Source organism: Dipodomys spectabilis, unplaced genomic scaffold, assembly GCF_019054845.1.
Source record: "Dipodomys spectabilis isolate Male_0828 unplaced genomic scaffold, ASM1905484v1 ptg000352l, whole genome shotgun sequence".
NCBI lineage: Eukaryota > Metazoa > Chordata > Mammalia > Rodentia > Heteromyidae > Dipodomys > Dipodomys spectabilis.
Genome location: NW_024871029.1, coordinates 211,672 through 230,786, shown reverse-complemented (window position 1 = coordinate 230,786; position 19,115 = coordinate 211,672).

The window sequence follows — 19,115 nt, the reverse complement described above, 5'->3', positions numbered from 1 at the left end:
TGTAACATCCTCCCAAAAGAGAGATCCCTTAGTTAATATGTAGCGACCTTCTTTATCTCTTCTCACTAATTTTAATTTAAAGTTTATTTTATCTGATATTGGGATTGCAACTCTCACCTGTTTATGGGGGCTGTTTGCTTGGTAAATATTTTTTCCAGCCTTTAACATTGAAAATGTGTTTTTATGGGCAAGATGTGACTCCTGAAGGCAGCAGATATAAGGGTCTTGCTTTTTAATCCAACTTGACAGTCTATGTCACTTAATTGGAGAGTTAACTCCTTTCATCTTGAGAGATAGGACTGAGAGGTATTTGGGAATTCCTGCCCTTTAATCCACCTTCTTGGGGGCTGCAGCTACTAGGTTCCTCCTATAGTCCTTGGATTCTCAGTTTGGTTGGGGTTTCTTGGCCTTTATCATGGTCTTGTTGGTTTTCTATGTGTAGGACATCTTTAAGAAACTTTTGTAGGGCTGGTTTGGTGGAGATATATTGTTTCAATTTTCTTTGCTATAGAAGGATTTTATTTGGCCTACAGTTATGAAGGAGAGTTTAGCGGGACACAGTATTCTTGGTTGATAGTTGTTTGTCTTTAAGGCATGGCATAAATCATTCCAGGCTCTTCTTGCTTTGATTGTCTCTGCTGAGAAATCTGAGGTGAATCTAGTTGGTTTCCCTTTATAGGTGATTGATCTTTTCCCCTTGACAGCTTTAAGGATCTTTTCCTTGGTCTAAATTCATCCTGTGTGGATTATAATGTGATGGTATGGATGTCCTATTCTGGTCTGGTCTATTTGGAGTTCTAAAAGCTTTTTGTATCTGAATAGGGCTATCTTTTTACATGTTTTGAAAGTTCCCTGCTACGATCCTTTAAAACAAATTTCCTAGACCATTAATCTCTGTTTCTAGGTCCTCCTCTACACCCATTATCTTTAGATTAGGCTTTCTGATGGTTTCTTCCAACTGTTGAATAGATCTATCATACTTCTTGGACTTGTTTTGGATGGTTGTATGTTCTTTCTCTATAATATCTAAGCTGTCTTCATTCCCTGAGACTCTATCTTCTGCATGGTCTAACCTGTGTTAAAAAAAACCTTTGTTTTTTATTTCTTTTCCTTCTAATTGGTCAGCTTTGATGGCTTCAAATTCTTTGTTGAAGCTTTGTTTTAGATCTTATATGAGCTTCTATTCCCTTAGTTTGGTGTTCAGGGCTTATTCTCAAATCACTTAGTTGATTGGTTATGGTTTCCTTGGACTCCCATTCCTTCTGTTGAGTTCCATTCAGCATTCGCTTTGTGGTCTCCTTGACTTCTTCAGCTCTTTGTTAATGGATTCCATGAATGCCTTTAGTGATCTTTGTGTATTCTCTTCCTGCTCTCTCAATTCCTGTATTACTCTTTGCTTAGCTTCCTCACGTTCATGCCATTCCTGTAGTTCTCTTTGAGTGTTCTCAGCCTGCTCATGCCATTCCTGTCTTTCTCTTTGAGTGTTCTCAAGCTGCTCATCAAATTCCTGTATCAGTTTTTGAGTAGCTTCCTCATGCTCCTCATATTCCTGTATTAACCTTTGGTTTGCCTCCTCTCTCTCCCTATCATGCTCATTCAGATTCCTTTGTATATTACCAGTCTTTTCCTGTAGTAACCTTTGGTTGCCGTCTCTCTCTCTCTCTATCACACTCATACAGAATCCTTTGTATGTTTTCAATTTTCATTTACCATGTTTGCCAGCAGTTTTTGTAGAGCTATTTGGGAACACTCCTCTGGATTATTCCTTATCTGTTTTTTACCCTGATTATCATGAGGGAGAGTTGAGATACCCGGACTTGCTATTTTTCTTCTGTTTTTCTGGCTTACTCTGTGCTTTTTGGATGAAAGGAACACCAGTTTTGTGCTAGAACACTATTTTAAGGCAAGCATCAACCAAAGTCTGTAATTGCACAGTCAAAAGTCTGAAGATACAATCTAGTTCAACAGATATATCTATTCAACATCAAACAACTATATATTAATGAGCTTCGAACTGCAAAGTAGAATTTGGCAAACCATAAATTATTAGGTTTAAGGAGAGATGTGGGTAATAATAGGAATAGAGAGATGTGGGAAAGAACAGGGAGAGTATATTTAACTAAGTCCTAATCTCAAAGTGGGAAATAGGGTGGATAGAATGAAAGTATAGAGACAGAAAAAACGAAGAAAGAGAAAGAGAAAAAAGAGACAAGAAAAAATAGAAAAGCAAAAAAGTTAAAAAATAAAGTGTTATGCTTAAAAATTGTGCAGATTTGAAAATGAAATATTCAGAGAAGAACGTGGATATAATGAGAGAAGGGGAGGGATATAAAGAAGATGTGAAAAACTTGAAAATAAAAATACTGAAGATGGCGACGGGGCAGTAGGGAAACGCCACAGCTCTCCCCAACCAAAAAGAGAGTTCGAGTTCCAACGCTTAATCTCCCCAAGAGACCAACAACAACAAAAATTCCAACACTCAGAGAAAAACAGGAGGTCAAAAATAACAAAAAAAGAAAGAGGGGAAAAGAAGAATCAAAACAGAGAAGAGCGAAGACCCTAGCCCAACCTTCACTGGCTGCAGGGCAGTGCACCAAGCCACAACCAGCTGGCCTGGTGGGGGCTGCCAGAGACACAGAGGGTGACCTGCAGATCACTCGCACAGAGCCGCCTGAGGTACCAGTTTGCAGACCTGCTGATCACCACAAACAGAGAAACCTACCAGCAGGGAGTCTCCATTTAGATCCCACCCCCACCCCTCACTCTCCACTCAAGCAGAGAGACTCCATCCCAACAAAGTGGCCTGGCACCAGCAGAGAGACAAAGGGAGCTGTCTGCAGACAACCCACACAGAAGCCGCCTGAGGTATCAGTGTCAGACCCGCCTATCGCCGGGGTCCCAGAGTTACAGGGGCTGCCTGCAGATCACCCAGGCCGAAGCTGCTTGAGGCACCGGTGTCAGAACCGCTGATCACAACGACCCGGCGGGGCTGCCCAGGTCCCAGAGACACAAGGGGCTGCCTGCAGATCACCTGGGCAGAAGCCACCTGAGCGTGGACACTGTGGACCCGACAGCTTCTATAGAGGCAGAGACAGAAAAGAATCACACAGAGCCACCACCACCCAGCCAAGCCCGCAACCACCCAACTGAACTTGGATTGCAACAGCAACTGACGACCTACACCACACAGAAACAACTAGCTCCAGGGTGAGTACCCCACAGGGACCAGTGTATCACTCAAGGGAGACCAGAGCTGGAGGTAATCCCCAGACCCTGACCCAGACTCCCTACCCCAACACCCGGACCACAGGACCCACTAAAACTGGGAACTGTTCGAGAGCTCCATCAGCCCATGGAGTACACTCCGCTGGCCAGGCTAGAGCAAGAGTGCCCTTGGAAGGGAGCTTAAACACCCAAGCCATGAACAGCGCCTCTGGGTCAAGACAACAAACAGTAGAAGAAATTTGAACTGTGTACCCCAGGCTGCAGAACCTAGATGGTATACACAGAAGCACAGGCCCAACGAGCGCACTCCAGGTTAGGGCTGGAACCAGGCCTGGGGATCTGGCAACTGAACAACACAACCAACTCCTCCCAACTGAGGTCAAAAGCTGAGCATATGCCTCAGCAGAGGGGAGAAAAACAGGGAACTGCACTACCTGGGAAACATGCCTGTGACAACAAAAGACCTGCAGGCTCAGGACAAGAGAAGCCCAAACCCCACCAAAACCCCACCCATATACTCTAGGCTGGGAATTGGGCAACACAGGCCACCAGCACCTGATAGTAAGCAGGAACTCAGGCTGATAAGGCGGCTCAGCAGTAGAGTGATAGTCTTGGATGCATGAGGCCCTGGATCTGATTCCTCAGCAACACAAAAGCAAAAAGGGTCAGAAGTGGTGCTGTGGATCAAATGGTAGGGTGCCAGCCTTGAGCTGAAGAGCTGAGGGACAGCACCCAAACCTAGAGTTCAAGCCCACAACCAGCTCAAAACAAACAAACAAACAAACAAAAACACATCAGGAGCCCATAGCAGACTCCATCATCTGGGAGAGTGCATCCAGAGCATCTGATCTTGCCAAGAGCACCCGTAGGAGCAAACACAAGCAGTATAGGCTGCTCTACCCTTCCAAAGGCGGGAAATGCTAGCAATCTAGAGCAGAGAGCCGAGAATCCTAAGTAGGTCAGACCAGCAGCTGGAAGTAGGCTCCCAACAGAACTCAGATCAGGCACAGACTCTCTCTACAATACAGAATCAGCAACCAAGCAAAGACAGACACACCAAAACAAAATTGTTGATTAGTCTCCTAAACCCCCATGCGAAAATCACAGAGAAAAATTACAAGGTTTATCAACACCTAGGACAGCAAGCTATCCTCAATAGCCAGCAGCCATGCAGGGGAGAGCCCCAGTGGGAGCAAAGCAGGAATGGAAGACAAAAGCTACATCCATTGCTGGTTGCAATGCCTCAAGAAATAAAGCAAGAAATAGATCAGAAATTGAAAGAGCACAAGGATGAAGTATCAAAAGAGATACAGAATATCAAACAAGAGATTCATGCAAAAATAGAAGCTGCACAAAGCTCAGTAAGAAGTGAGATAAATGCCAAATTAGAGGTAATGCATACTGATCTCACCTCATTAAGAGGTGAGATCAGTACTTTGAGAACCAACATCGAATTCATAAAGGGATCCATTTCCTCCATGCAAACCACAATAGAAGCCACGGTCAACAGAGTGAATGAAATGGAAGGTAAAGTGTCAGATACAGAAGACAGAATACACCAACTGGACCAAAAAGTGACAGATATGGAAAAATCACTCAAATTAAACCAAAGAGAAATTCAAGAGCAAGCAGATAATGCCAAGAAATTTAACCTTCATATAATTGGAGTGGATGAAGGTGAGGAATTCCAGAGCAAGGGAATGCAACACCTATTCAACAAGATAATGGGTGAAATTTTTCCCCACCTCAAAAAACATCTTACCTACATAACAGAAACATACAGAACACCCAACAAGCAAGATCCCAGGAGAAACACTTCTAGACACATTATAGTAAAAATGATAGAAGGAGCTATACTACAATGGGAAAAAAATTAGAATCACTGTAGATCTCTCCACACAATGAACGCAAGAAATGCCTGGGAAAGCACCATACGAGACCTGAGAGCCAATAACTGCCAACCCAGAATGATATACCAGACAAAGCTAGCATTCATATTCGATGGAGAACTGAAAATTTTTAATAGCAAAGAAAAACTAAATGAATACATAAACATTAAGCCAGCATTACAAAGAATTCTAAGAGGGGGGACACAAACTGAAGAAAGCAACCAGGAACTGGGACCTGCCCCAGACAGGCATTACTCAAAGTCTAACTGAGCAAGCACAGGAGGAAAGGAAAGAAGAAAAACTTAGGAAAACAGAATGACAGGGACAACAATGCATCTCTCTATATTTTGACAGGGACAACAATGCATCTCTCTATATTTTCTCTTAATATTAATGGGCTTAATTCGCCAATTAAAAGAAAATGAACTGCAGACTGGATCAGAAAACAAGACCCATCCATCTGTTGCCTTAAGGAGACCCACCTCTCAGCCAAACACAAACAAACTCAGCTTGAAGGGTTGGAAAAGGATCTACCATTCAAACCCCCCAGTAAGAAAGCAGGTGTAGCTATCCTGATATCTGACAAAATTAACTTTTCATTACAATCAGTACAGAAAGACAAGGATGGACACTACATATTAATACAGGGAACAATCCAAGAGGAGGATATTACCATCATCAACTTATATACCCCAAATAATGGTACACCCAGATATGTTAAACAAACGCTCTCAAACTTACAGAATAAAATGGATCCCAATACGATAATACTAGGAGACTTTAACACACCACTCTCACCAAAGGACAGGTCTACCAACCAGAGGTTTGGCAAAGAAGCTATTGAATTAAGTGAGGCCATACTTCAAGCGGAATTAACTGACACCTACCGAGTATTTCACCCTAAGACAGCACAGTACACATTCTTCTCAGCAGCTCATGGAACTTTCTCCAAAATAGACCAAATCATGGTTCATGCAAGGAACTTAAGCAAATACAAAGGGATCAACATAATCACATGAATCCTATCTGACAACAGTGGAATCAAGCTAGTTCTCAATGCATACTGCAGAAATTTCTCTAATACATGGAAATTGAACAGCACACTCCTTAGCAATGCCTGGGTAACGGAAGAGATCAGAGGAGAAATAAAACATTTCCTACAACTCAATGAAAATGAAAACACCTCGCAAAGAAACTTGTGGGACACAGCAAAAGCAGTCCTGAGGGGCAAATTTATTGCCCTCAGTGCCCACATCAAGAGAATGGAGACAGACCAAGTAAATAATATCGTGTTGCAATTAAAACAGCTAGAAAAATAAGAAAAAATGGAACCTAAAGTTACTAGACGAAGACAGATAACCAAATTAAGAGCAGAGATTAACCAATTAGAAAATCAGAAAATTATAGCCAAAATAAACAAAACAAAAAGCTGGTTCTTTGAAAAAATAAATAAAATTGATGGCCCGTTGGCAAGATTAATTAAAAAAAAGAGGAGAGGAAACCCATATTAACAAGATTAGGGATGACACGGGAAAAATCACAACACGTACAAAAGACATCCAAACAATTCTAATGGACTATTTTCAAAAGTTATACTCTCTAAAGAAAGAAATTCTGGCAGAAATGGTTGCATTTTTAGAGAAATACAAGTTGCCCAAAGCGAGCAAAGAAGAAGTAAACCAATTAAATAAGCCAATATCCTACAATGAGATACAGGAAGCTATGAAAAGTCTTCCAACAAAAAAAAGCCCAGGACCAGATAGATTCACAGCAGAATTCTATAAGACCTTTAAAGAAGAACTAATACCCATACTCCTCAAGCTCTTCAGAGAAACAGAGAAGGAGGGAGCTATCCCAAAATCATTTTACGAAGCCAATATCACACTCATCCCCAAACCAGGCAAAGACCCAACCAAAAAGGAGAATTACAGGCCAATTTCCTTGATGAACACAGATGCAAAGATACTTAACAAGATTCTAGTTAATAGAATCCAGAAACACATAAAAAAATCATACACTATGACCAGGTAGGCTTCATCCCAGAGATGCAGGGAAGGTTTAACATACGTAAGTCAATAAATGTAATCCAACACATCAACAGAGCCAAGGTCAAGAATCACATGATTATCGCCACAGACGCAGAGAGGCCTTTGATAAAATTCAATATCTTTCATGCTAAAAGCTCTGGAGAAAATAGAAATAGAAGGAACATTTCTAAAAACAATAAAAGCCATTTATGACAGGCTAATAGCCAATATTATACTTAATGGGGAAAAGCTACAACCAATTCTCCTAAAATCAGGAACAAAGCAAGGATGCCCACTGTCTCCACTCCTCTTCAATATAGTCCTGGAACCCTTAGCCAGGGCAATAAGGCAAGAAAAACACATTAAAAGGATCCGCACAGGGAAAGAAGAAGTTAAACTATCCCTTTTTGCAGACGACCTGATACTAAACCTTCACAATCCCAAAAACTCCATCCCCAAACTCTTAGAAATCATAAATCACTTCGGCAAAGTAGCAGGATACAAAATAAACCCACAAAAATAAGTTGCCTTCCTGTACACTGACAATGTACAAGAAGAGAGGGAAATAAAGGGAGCAACCCCATTCACAATAACCTCACAAAAAATAAAATATTTAGGAATTAACCTAACCAAAGATGTAAAAGAACTATTTAATGAAAACTATAAAAAGTTAAAGAAAGAAATTGCAGAATACATTAGGAAATGGAAAGACCTCCCATGCTCTTGGATAGGCCGACTTAATATAGTAATGATGTTAATACTTCCAAAATCAATATACAAATTCCTATTAAAATCCCAATGACGTACATTACTGAAATACAGAAAACAGTCCAAAAATTCATATGGAACAACAAAAGACCTAGAATAGCCAAAACAATTCTAGGGGATAAAGACAATATGGGAGGGCTATCCATGACGAACTTCAAACTCTACTACAGAGTTATAACAAAGACACCATGGTACTGGCACAAAAACAGACCCGAAGACCAATGGAACAGAATAGAAGATCCAGAAATAAATTCACAGCCTACAACCAGCTGATATTCGACCAAGGAGCCAAAGACATACAATGGAAGAAACACAGCCTCTTCAACCACTGGTGCTGGGAAAACTGGGCTGCCACATGCAGAAAACTAAAAGTGGACCCCAGCCTATCACCATGCACCAACATCAACTCAAAATGGATTAAAGACCTTAATATTAAACCTGAATCTCTGAAACTGCTGCAGGACAGAGTGGGAGAGACACTTGAACTCATAGGCACAGGAAGGAACTTCCTGAACAGAGTCCCAGGGTCACAACAAGTTGGAGAGAGACTCGACAAATGGGACTACCTTAAAATAAAAAGCTTCTGCCCAGCTAAATCTATCGCAACCAAGCTAGAAAGACAACCAACTAATTGGGAAAAAATATTTACTAGCAATATATCAGACAAGGGGTTAACATCCTGTATATACAGGGAACTCAAGAAACTAATCCCTCCCAAACCTAACAAACTAATTACTAAATGGGCAAGGGAACTAAAGAGGGATTTCTCAAATGAAGAAATAAAAATGGCAAAGAAACACATAAGGAAATGTACATCATCCCTGGTGGTGAAGGAAATGCAAATAAAGACAACCCTGAGATACCACCTTACCCCAGTCAGAATGTCCCACATCCACAAATCAGCCAACGACAAATGCTGGAGGGGATGTGGAGAAAGAGGAACCCTATTACACTGCTGGTGGGAATGTACACTTATACAACCACTTTGGAAAGCAGTCTGGAGGGTCCTTAGAAAGCTAAAGATTGACGTCCCTTACAACCCAGTCATACCACGTCTAGGCATCTACACTGAACAACAGGAACATGTGCACCTCCATGTTTATTGCAGCGCTGTTCACAATAGGTAGGATATGGAAACAACCCAGATGCCCCACCACAGATGAATGGATCCAAAAATTGTGTGGTATCTATACACAATGGAATATATGGAGCCATTGGAAATGATAAAATAATGGCATTTGCAAGGAAATGGATGGAGCTAGAAGGAATCATGTTGAGTGAGGTAAGCCAAGAGCAAAGAGACAAATGGCACATGATCTCCCTGATAAGTGGATGCTAAATCCAAAATGTTAGGTGATATGACAAAACTAACAGGACTTAAGAAACAAAGAACTCCCACTCATCTGGTGGAACCACTACTAAATATCCCCATGATGCTGATCACATGTATGGTGTATAACATGTGTACACCGTTATATGTTATAGACTGTGATAGACAATTTGCTCCAGGAAAGTTAGAATGAATTTGTGACTTTAAATGAGCATCCTTATTCCACAATACTGTGAAATTCGGGAAATTATGTAATCATTTAATCACAATCAAAAAAAAAAAAAGAATCTCGGGGAAGGTGGGGAGGGAAGGGATGGTATGGGGAAAACAATGGAGGTGGTAACAATGCTCAATAGGAAGTGTACTCATTACCTTACTCATATAACTGTAACCCTCTACATAGTATCTTTACAAAAAAAAATAAAGATAATAAAATAAAATAAAATAAAATAAAAATACTTAAAATATTATATAGGTATAAAGAGGTAGTACTGCTATTAAGGAATTTAAGTCTAAGAGGTTTTGAATTGAGTAATAAATTTCTGGATTGTGTACACAATCTGGATAAGGTCTAATCATCGACTATGGGTATATCTGAGGATGTACAGAACAGCAATTAAGTCACACGAAGAAGAATGAAAGAGAAGAAAAGGTGAAAAGAATGAGAAAGAAAGAAAAATAATATCAGAAGTTCAATAGAGCTAAGCAAAAAACAAAAAATAAATAAATAAATTTTTTTAAAAGAAAGAAAAAATAAGAGAAACGCCACACACATACACCCCAGAAATAAAAATTATAAGGCGAAGAAACAAAAAGTTTCTAGAAAACATTTTTTTAAAAGTAAAAGGTAAAAATTAAAAAAAGTTTTAGAAAAAAAAATTTAGGAGGGGAAAATGGCAAAGGAGAAGCTTGAGGCTAAACAATGTCTCGCATAGAAAGCAGTATTAGTGTTCCAGTGAACAGTCCTAAGCCAGAGAACCATACCAAGTGTGCCATCACAGTATAGAGAGTTAGGCCAGAAAGCGAAAATCCAGGCAAGTAGACAGATCTGAGCACTTGCCAGCAGCCACTGCTACAGTGGCAATGTGGCGGCGGCCATAGCTACCATACCTGCAACACAGAGAGTCTGGGACAAAGAAGCCAGACACAGTGGGCAAACAGATTCTACACAACACCAGCAAGAATCCACAAGGAGCAGATGTATTCATCCTGCACACAAAATCCTGGATAAAGCAGAGCATTTTTCTGCCTGCTCAAACAAACTGACCTAAGAAACCAACCAAGCCACAGGAAAACCAAATACCACAAGCAGACCAGAGACGTGTTATGGACACAAGGGAGATACAGGATCTTCACACCCTTCCCATAAAAATCAAAGAACTTGTTTTTTCTTTTTCCTTTTTTTTTTGTACCTTTTATGAGTACATTTCTTATCAAGCATTGTAGTCTCCTCCTATGTTTCCCCTTCCCATCCCTTCCCATTCTCCCCTGCCCCGCTCCCCCACTTCTCTTCCCCACCCACTAAAGTTGTAAAGTTGTTTTTCCCCATAAGGACTTGGACATCTCAGTGTTGTATTGGCTCCACCTGTACCCCTATTTAAATGATTTGTTTTTTTCCCTTTCCCTCCACAAATTATACCAACCTCAAATACAGTGAAAGCAGGGGTTATAACATGGGGGAGTGACATACAAAGCAACAAAGAAATAATCTTATAAATGTGTTAGAAACAATCACCTGAAATAAAAAAAATGAATATATATCTTAGGGTTTATTTCCCTAACATCAACTTATCTGAGCTTTTCTGCTTGACTCAGACATATACTAGTGTAAATAAGAGAAGCCATGGGGCCTAAGTTTCTTTGGGCCTGGCTTACTTCACTTAATATAATTTTCTAGATTGATTCATCTGCTGAGGGGCATCTGGGTTGGTTCCATAACTTAGCTATGTTGAATAATGCTATGAAAAACATTTGTACTGGGAGCTTTAGTTTGACCTTTTTTTTGCTATTTGGGAAAATGCCTAAATATAGCATTGGTGGGTCATAGGGGAGCTTTGTGTAGTATTTTGAGGAAACTGCATACTTCTTTCCCACCAACAATGCAATAGTGTTCCCTTTGGACATATCATCTCCATCATCTACACATATTAGATTTCTTTATTATAGCCTTTCTTACTGGGGTAAGGTGGAATCTTATTTTTTTATAATTTATTTTAAATATATACTTTTAAATTGAAAAGAAACTGTACAGAACGGTTACTATAAGTCCATTTTGTATCGAACATTGTTACTCCCTCTTTTGTTTTCCAACTACCATCCCTTTCCTCCCCACCTCATCCTTCTCCACCCATGCCATGCAAAGTTGTTAATTTCATTTTTAACATAGAGTCTTGTATATCTATTCATTAGAATCGATCATCCTCTATTCATATTTCCACATTTTATTCCTTTTCCTTTCCCGAAATTAGAAAAATGTATGTACAAGTGTCAGGACACTTGAATCAAATACAGTGTCATTAGGTATTGCAATTTTTTATGGTTAGTGAAATTGACCAATTCTTTGTCTATTGGCCATTCTTTTTTCTATTTTAATTTTAATTTTTTTATTGTGAAAATACTCTACAGAGGGATTACAATTACATAAGCAAGATAGTGAGTACATTTCTTATCAAGCATTGTAGCCTCTTCTTTTGTTTACCCTCCCCATCCCTTCCCATCTTCCCTCCCCCCCACCCATGATGAAAATTTTTAAAACTTGAAAAAGGAAATCAAAACAGAACTTAGAAAATGGGAAAAACTCTCATGATCCTGTATTAGAAAGATTAACATCGTGAAAATGCCAATACTTCCCAAGGCTATCTACAAATTCAATGGGATACCTATCAAAATTCCAACCTCATTCTTCAAGGAAATAGAAGAGGCAATCCAAAAATTTATATGGAACAATAAAAGACCCCGAATAATAAAAATGCTCCTCAATGGAAAGAACACTGCTGGAGGAATATCAATACCAAATTTCAAACTCTACTATAAAGCCATAGTAATCCAAACAGCTTGGTACTGGCACAAGAACAGACCTCAGGACCAATGGAATAGAATTGAAAACCTAGAAATGAACCTACAGACCTATAGCCATCTAATCTTTGATAAGGGAGATAAAAAGTAGAATGGAAGAAAGACAGCCTCTTCAGTAAATGGTGCTGGCAAAATTGGTTTACTACTTGTAGAAAATTAAAGCTAGATTCTTATATATCACCCTGCACCAGAATCAACTCCAAATGGATCAAAGACCTCGGAGTCAAAGCATACACTCTGAAAACAATACAGGATGGAATATAGAAACCCTAGGTGTCCTTGGCACAGGCCGAAATTTTCTTAATAGAGACCCGGAAACACAAAAAATCAAAGAAAGGTTGGACAAATGGGATTGCATGAAGTTGCAGAGCTTCTGCATGGCAGAGGACATAGCTAGCAAGATCAATAGAAAGCCAACGGATTGGGAGAAGATCTTCACTAGCCATAAAATGGACAAGGGTCTCATATCTAAAATATACTTGGAACTCAAAAAATTAAACCACCCAACAACAAATCCTCAAAGAAACAACTGCCCAATAAGTAAGTGGGAGAAAGACTTAAAGAGAAGCTTCTCTGAAGAAGAAAGAAGGATGGCCAATAGTCACATGAAGAAATGTTCAACATCCCTAGCCATAAAAGAAATGCAAATCAAAACAACATTGAGATATCACCTCACTCCAGTTAGAATGGCAAAAATCTAGAACTCTAACAACAGATGCTGGAAGGGATGTGGACAGAAGGGAAATTTACTTCATTGTTGGTGGGAGTGTAAACTTGTTCAACCACTTTGGAAAGTAGTATGGAGGTTCCTCAAAAGACTCCACATAGAGCTCCCCTATGACCCAGAAGTCCCACTTTTGGGCATTTACCCAAATGTTTACAAACAAGACCACACTAAAGCTACCAGCACAACTATGTTTATTGCAGTATTGGCCACTCTTATGTCCTGTTTAAAGACATCTCTCTTTAATTCTTTAGCCGACTTATAAATTGGGTGGTTGTTTCTTTAAGGATTTGTTGTTGGGAAATTTAATTTTTTGAGATCTAAATACATTTTATATATGAAACGCTTTCCCATTGTATGGCTAGTGAAAATCTTCTCCCAATCCATAGCCTTTCAATTGTTCTTGCTTCCTATTTCCTTTACCATGCAAAAGAGCTGCAGTTTCACACAGTCTCAATTGTTCTGTGTCTGGGTCTTTATTAAGAAACTTTTGGGGGCTTGAAATGTGGCTCAATGGTAGAGCGCTTGCCTTGCATGTCTGAGGTCCTTGGTTCGATTCCTCAGCACCACAGAAGCAAAAAAGAAGAAGAAAAAAGAAAAAAGCTGGAAGTGGTGCTGTGGCTCAAGTGTTAGAGCGCTAGCCTTGAGTTGAAGATCTGAAGTACAGTGCCCAGGCTCAGAGTTCAGGCCCCATGACCGGACCCTCCCAAAAAAAACAAAAAAAAGAAAAAAAAAAAGAGAAAATTTTGGCCTATGCCACAAAGGCTTAGTGTTTCTCGTATTCCTTCCTATAATGTTTTCAGCGTGTCTTTTTGACTTCGAGGTCATTGATCCATTTGGACTTAATTCTGGTGCAAGATGATATACAAAGATCTAGCTTTGTTTTTTTGCAGGTGTTTAACCAGTTTTGCCAGTACCATTTACTGAAGTGGCTGTTCTTTCTCCATTCTAATTTTTTTTAGCTCCTTGATCGAAAATTAGGTCACTATAGGTCTGTGGGTTCATTTCTGTGTCTTCAGTTTTATTCTATTGTTTCTCTAACCTGTTCATGTACCAGTACCGAACTGTTTTACTACAGTTTCGTAGGAGAATTTGAAGTTTGGTATTGGTATTCTTGCAGCCCTGTTCTTTCTTCTAAAGCTATTTTTGCTATTTAGATTTTTTATTGTTCCATAAGAACATTTGGATTACTTCTTCAATTTTCTTGAAGGATGAGGATGGGATATTAATAGGTATCACATTGAATTTGTAGATAGCCCTTTTCACGACATTAATCCTTCCAATCGAGGAGCATGGGAGAATTTTCCACTTCCTTAATTCTGCTTTAATTTTCTTTTTCAGGTTTTTAAAGTTCTCATCATCGAGGTCCCTCACTTCTTTAGTTAACTCCTAGTTATTTTGTTTTTTGTCCCAGAATTTTCATGTAGACATCAACTCCTCCTTCATTGTAAGTTGTTCTGCCTAGATAACAACATTCTTTCTATGGTACATGGAGCTGCAATAAAATAAATATTTAAGTCTTATTATTTTCTTCACTTCTTTACTTACATTATTTCCTAGGAAAAAGTTGAAAATTGATTTTCTGGGAAACAATCAGGCAAATTTTCTACTCCAATTTGATTTGGAATATATTTGTACTCTATGTCTACATTAATTTTTCATGTACTTTCTGTTACCATTTTGACATGAAATTGAGAACATTGTTCAAGCATTGTTGCCTCCTCCTTTGTTTTCAACATAGCATTTTGTACATTTCATTGTTCTAATGGCTCAAACTGTATTCCCATTTAAACAACTTTTCCCTTCTCCTCCCCAAAATATACCAACATCAAATATAGTTAAAACAGGATTATACCATGGGGGAGGGACATACAAAGCAACCAAAAAAATCATATTGTACCTTAGAAATATGTTAGAAACAGTAGGAAGCAGGAAAAAATAAACACTTGTGTCTCTATATTGGGGTTCATTTCACTTCACATCATATTTTCTGATCATTTCTGCTTTTCCCAGACATATACTAGTTATTGAAAATAAGGGAAACCATGTTTCTTTGGGCCTGGCTTACTTCACTTAGTATAATTTGATAAGAAGGTACTCATTACCACACTCATGTAACTGTAACCCCTCTGTACAAGAAAAAAATTATTTAAAAAAAAAAGAAGTTGACCCCATTGTACTAAGCATAAACTTTGTCTCAGAGTAACAGTGTTTATTATTTTCTGGACTGTCAACTACCTATATGAGAGGATACCTTAAAGCAAGGCTTTGTTTATTTTTTTACAAGTTATTCAATTTCTGACACAAATATCCCTTCTCCCTCTTGTAGAAATGCTTTATCTTTGTATATATCTTCTTAATTCACATCTTAAATTCATATTGATTCAAAGTAGGATTAAACGTAAGAAATTTTTCATAGCAAATACTAGCAAATTTTAAATAAAAAGAGCAGAAAAGAGAAAGTTTCCTTGAAGGATTTTTATGTATATATAATATATTTTAATTATACAAATAGTAATGTTACTATAGAATGTAGAAAATAAACATATAATACATAGAGACTAATGAGTGAAATGGCGGTTTATATAAATACACACAGGCTTTTCATTGATGTTACATTTAATCGTCAATTATATCAATTAATTTACAAATTCCCAGAACATAAATAATAATTGCAAAATTATATATATGTATTTATTTATTGTAAAAATATTTTACCTAGGGGTTACAGGTAAATAAGTAGGGTAAGGATTACGTTCCTTAGCGAGCATTGTTCCCTCCCTCTTTGGTTTCCCCCTTCAATCACTTCCCTTCCCACAAACCCCAAAATTGTACAGTTCATTTTCAACATATTATCCTACTCATCACGTCGTCAAAATAGATCAGCCTGCATCCCCATTTAAGCGTTTCCCAATATCGCTTCCTCTCCCCAAATTACAAAAATATATGTCCAAATCCAGTGAAAGGAGGGCTTATGCATTTGGGGAAGAACATACAAAAGAAACAAAAGAATCAAATAGCGCATTGTAAGTATATTAAAAACAATACCAAGAAAGAAACAATCACTTTTGTCACTGTCTGGCATAAATTTTGCTTAACATTATCTCGTGTGTTCCTATGGACACAGCCTTTGACCTTCTCTGCTTGTCCTAGACATGTACTAGTTATTACAAACAAGGGAAATCATGGGATCTATATCACTTAGGGCCTGGCTTACTTAATATATTTTTTCCAAGTCCTTCCATTTCCTAACAAATAAGGCAATGTCATTCTTTCTGATGGAATATATCTACTTTTCTTGATCCATTCATCTACTAAGGGACATCTGGATTGGTTACATATCTTAGCTATGTTAAATAATTCTACGATAAACATAATTGTGCTCGTAACTTTGGTATGACCTTGATTGTGATCATTTGGTTAAATGACCAAAACTGAGAATGCTGGGTCATAAGGGAGCTCAATGTGGAGTCTTTTGAGGAACCTCCATACTGTTTTCCAGAGCGGTTAATCAAGTTTACACTCCCACCAACAATGCAGTAGGGTTCCCTTTGAGCCGCCTCACGTCCAGAATCCGTTGTTACTAGAGTTCTTGATTATAGCCATACTAGCTGGGGTGAAGTGGAATCTCAACGCTGCCTTGAATTGAATTTCTTTTATGGTTACAGAAGTTGAGCATTTATTCATGTGTTTATTGGCCATTCTTATTTACTCTTCAGGGAAGTCTCTCTTTATGTCTTTAGCCCATTTATTAATGGGGAAGTTGTTTCTTTGAGGATATGTTGTTGGGGATTTAGTTTTTTGAGTTCTAAGTATATTTTAGATATGAGACCCTTTTTCTTTCTATGACTAGTGAAGATCTCCCAGTTCGTGGGCTTTCTGTTGATCTTGCTAGCTATGTTCTTTGTCTTGAGAAGCTTGTCAGTTTCATACAATCTAATTTGTCTAACTTCTTTTTGATTTGTTGTGCTTCTGAGTCTCTATTATAAAATTTTGGCCTGTGTCAAGGAGCCCATAGTTTCACCTCTAACTTCTTATAATTGTTTCATGGAGTCTGCTTTTATTTCGAAGTCTTTGATCCATTCAAAGTTGTTTCTGTTGTAGGGTTATATATACGGATCTAGCTTTAGTTTTCTACAATTGTTTAACCAATTTTGCCAACACCATTCAACAGAAAAGACTGTTTTTTTCCCATTCTGTTTCTTTAGCTCCCTTGTCAAAGATGTGGTAGTTAAGAGGTGTGTGGGTTCATTTCTGGTATTCAGTCGCATTTCATTGGACCTCAGGTCTATTCTTGTGACAGTAACAAACTGTTTTGATTACTATGGCTTTGTAGTACGGTTTGACAAGATCCAAAATTGGATTGACCTCAGGTCTATTCTTGTGACAGTAACAAGCTGTTTTGATTACTATGGCTTTGTAGTACAGTTTAAAATTTGGAATTGATATTCCTCTGGAGCTGTTCTTTTGACTAAGGATTGTTTTTGATATTCGTGGTCTTTTATTGTCCGTATGAATTTTTGGATTGCTTTATCTATTTAATTAAAGAGTGAGGCTGGAAAATTGATAGGTATAGCAGTGAATTTTTAGATAGCCTTTGGCAGTATTGCTATTTTCACAATGTTAACCCTCCCAATCTAGGAGCATGGGAAGTTTTTCCACTTGCTTAATTCTGCTTTAATTTCCTTTTTCAGGATTTTAAAGTTTTCATCATATAGGTCCTTCACCACTTTTGTTAACTCCTAAGTATTCTATTTTTGGGGGGACTATTACAAAAGGGTTTGCTTTCCTTATTTCAGCCGATCTCTTCTAGTTATTTTCATACAGAAAAGCCACTGATTTTTGAGGATTAATTTTATACCTTGCTACTTTGCCAAGGTTTAGAATCAGCTCAAATAACTTTGGTGTCCATGGGTTCCTTAAATACAACATCATGTCATCTGCTAAGTGGGAGAGTATTACATCATCTTTCCATATTTGGATCCCCTTTATTTGTGCAACTTGTTTTATTGCCCTAGCTAGGCATTCTAATACTAGTTGAAGAGGAGTGGAGAGAGTGAATTCCTGAATTTAGAGGAAATGCCATTTACTTTCCACCATTAAGTATAATGCTGGTTGTAGGCTTGTCATATACAGCCTTTATTATATTGAGGAATGTTCCATGAATTCCTAGTTTTTCGAGAACTTTTATTAAAAAGGGATTTTGGATCTTGTCAATGCTTCATCTGCATCTATTGAGATAAACATGTAGTTCTTATCCTTGCTCTTGTTGATGTGATAAATTATATTGTTTTGCGTATATCAAACCAGATTTGCATCCCTGAAATCAATCCTATTTGATTGTGTTGTATGATTTTGTTTGATGAGTTGTTGAAGTTAACTGACCACGATTTTGTTGTGAAATTTTGTATTGATAATTCATCAAAGACAGTTCTCTTGGTTTGATGAGTCCTTGCCTTGTTTTGTGATGAGGGTTATGATGACTTCATAAAAAGAGTGTGGTAGTAAATTTTTTCTTTTAAATATACTGAAAAGATAGAGGAATATTGGTGTGAGTTCTCATTTGAAGGCTTTGTAGTATTCCACTGTAAATCCATCTGGTGCTGGGCTTCCTTGGGTAGTAGGTGTTTTATTTCTGCTTCTATTTTGATGTTAGATATGTGTCTGTTAAGTTGGCTTAAATCATTTTGGTTTAGTTTGGCCATGTCAATATTTGCTAGAAATTTGGCCATCTCTTTCTGTTTTACAAACTTACTAGCAGAAAGCTTTGAGAAGTATTCCTTTATTATATTCTGAATCTTGGCTGTTTCTGTAGTGATGTTTCCATTCTCATCTCTGAGTTTGTTTAATTGATGTGTTCTCTTTTTTTCTCATAAGATTTGCTAAAGGTCTGTCGATTTTATTATTTTTTTTCAAAGAACCAACTCTTTGTTTTGTTCTTTCTATAGTATTTTTGGACTCTAATTCATTTAATTCAGATTTAATTTTAATTATTTGTTTCGAACTACTGGGTTGGGGTTTAGCTTGTTTTTTTTCAAGTAGCTTTAGTTGACTGATTAAATTGTTAGTTTCAGATA